We start from the raw sequence: 2,784 nt of genomic DNA, 5'->3' as shown, positions 1-2,784 counted from the left end.
TTTTTTTTTTTTTTTTTTTTTTTTTTTTTAGCTCCACTGTGCTGACTACATGTATTGAATAAAAAAAAGGCAACCTCAGTGTACATGACCACTAGAATCTCAGAGCAGTTATGACTTCCCCAGCAGGGAAGTCTATCTAGTTGCTTCTGCCCAGTCAGAAGGCTGACCAGGTCCTGGGCTCCAAGGCCAGTGTATCACTCTTCTGTAATTTGCCTAGGATAAGCCTGACAGTCAGAAATCAGTCACACTGCCTTCTCCCTCCTGGGGCAAAGAGTCCCCAAGGTGGTAGGGGTGTGTGGGCATGCTTCCCCAAGAATGGCAGTCCAGCCTTTGCAGCACTGAGCCTGTAACCTGTAGCTCATTCAGGTTGCAATACCCTGCAAGACCCATCTGGAAATGAGACAACAGGAATTTAAGAAGTTGCTCCCTTCGGATTTTCTGGGACCCAGTTTTAAATCTCCCCTTAAGTTTAGCATGATCCTGATTGTATCATGTCTGTTCCAAAATCCCAGAAGTAGAACTGTGGAGTGAAAAGGACTTTGGAATTAAACACACCTGAATAAGAATAATACTGAGCCTCAGTTTTTCTCCCCATGTAATTTTCCTTTGTCAAAGATACAGAGGGCTGAATGAAATACAGAAGCAAGTAGGATGACTATTCTGCCCTCTTGTTTCCTTTTCTTCTGGGCACAAGTTCTTTCTCTGTCAGACTACTGAAGGACGAAGTAGGTGGGGGGTCCTGTACAGGTGGGTCTGGGAATTCCCACCTGGAATTCCAGGTGTGTGGCTGACTCTAGTCCTGGAAGGAAAGAAGGGGTTGGGACTCAGTTCTAGGGCCTATGGTGGGGGGAGGGGGAAATTGTTGTCTTCATTATCTCCTATCTCCCCTCCCTACTCAGCAGGGGCCCAGCCTTTAGCCCCATCTGGCCTTCACCTGTGGGGAAGGTTGGGTATATGATCTTGGGCAAGTCACTCAGCCTTGCTGTGCCTCCATTTCTTCACTAAAATAGGGATAGCTGGGTGTGATGATGCATGCTTGTAATCCCAGCAATTTAGGAGGCTGAGGCAAGAGGATCACAAATTGGAGGCCAGCTTGGGCAATTTAACAAGACACTATCTCAAAAAAAGGGGGGGGGGCTGGGGATGTATATCAGTGGTAGGGAGTCCCTGGGTTTAATCCCCAGAACCAGGGGATGGGGTGAGTTGGGACAAACTCCTCATCTGAGGGTGAATCAACACAGGTAAAGTGCTTAGTGCATTGCCTGGCAAATAGCAAGTGCTAAAAACACTTTTGCAATTATTCCCTCTGCTGCTTTCCAGAACTTTCTTTCTCAGTCAGTCTCATAAGTCCCTTCCTCCAAAACCAGTCCAAAATTCTCCTCTCTAGGGAGTCTTCTCAGTCAATCTCTTTAGTTGAAGCTCATTCAAGTCTTCTGAAGTAAATTTGCCTATGTGCATGAGTTTCTTTCAAAATTATTCTTTGGTTGTTTTCTCTTGAATATGGTGTTTTTCTGGTCTCCCAGCTCAGTGTCAGGGGGAGAAGTACTGAGGAAACTGAGTTTCCACCATTAATCTGGGAGATCTAGATGAAGCCTTGTCCCTTTTCTCCTGTGGGCTGACTGAGCAGAAGGGGCTGGACTGAAAGTGTGGCTCTGGATTTGGGGTTTGGACATGGATAAGCTAGAGCCCTCTGAGAATTCCTGGAACTTGACCTATGCCTGCTGGAGGCTTGGTCAGTAAGACCTGGGCAAACAATAGTAAGCCCCTCACTGCTCCCTTATTCTGATTCTCTAGCCCTTAACGTTCTTCCTCTATACCCCACTAGAATGGAAGTGGCAAAGGGGGTGGGTCAGGAGACTGTGGTCCTTCCTTCTCACAACAAAGGCCAGGGAAGAACTTCTCTAGTCTCTCAACTTCTCACACCAAGATGAGGCAGAATTGGATTGTGATCTTGATGGCCCTCAGGCTACTTGAATGCATAGCCCCATTACATTTTACCTGGTCACTGTGGCACATGGAAGATCATCACTGAAGAACTCTGTCCAAGTCCTCCACCTAGACAGAACAACAAAAAGGGACATCTTTCTGGGCATGGTGATGCAAGCCTTAATCTCAGCAGCTGGGGAGGTTGAGACAGGAGGACCACAAATTCAAAGCCAGCCTCAGCAATGGCATGGTGCAAAGCAACTCAGTAAGGCCCTGTCTCTAAATAAAATACAAATTAGGGCTGGGAATGTGGCTCAGTGATTCAGTGCCCTTGAGGTCAATCCCTGGTACAAAAAAAAAAGGAGAGGGGGAGCATCTTGAGGTGTCTTCTCTCTGATGCTAATCTGACAGCCTTCCTTTCTGCTGATACTGCTGTAGCCATCAGGGCCCGTTTAGGTCTACAGGGGCCCCTTTGCAGATGATATGAGGTACCAGGCAGATTAGAAAGGGACGGAGTAGAGTGAGGAGCAAATCTTTCATCTGAAGAAAAATAGAAAGCTATCTCTTGTTTACGATGAAAGAAAATCATGGTGTTCCCAAGGGCCTGCTTTTTTTGCAGTATTGGGCAAGCCCTCATGTATGCTTGGCCAGAGTTCTACCTCTGAGCTACATCTCCAGCTCTCTCTTCATCTTCTTGCTAATGAAAGGAGAGAAGCTATGGGAACAGAAAGGTAGGGATTGTTCAGAGAACAGAGATGACTGTCAGTTGGTGCAAGCCATTAGTCTTCTTCTCATTAGAGGAGGAAGCCCACAGACACCTTTGAAATCAAGCTGTCTTTTTTTTTTTTTTTTTTTTTT

This window comes from Marmota marmota, unplaced genomic scaffold (assembly GCF_001458135.2).
Source record: "Marmota marmota marmota unplaced genomic scaffold, marMar, whole genome shotgun sequence".
Taxonomy (NCBI): Eukaryota; Metazoa; Chordata; class Mammalia; order Rodentia; family Sciuridae; genus Marmota; species Marmota marmota.
The sequence above is the reverse complement of the archived record's forward strand: the minus strand, read 5'-3'. Positions refer to the sequence as shown.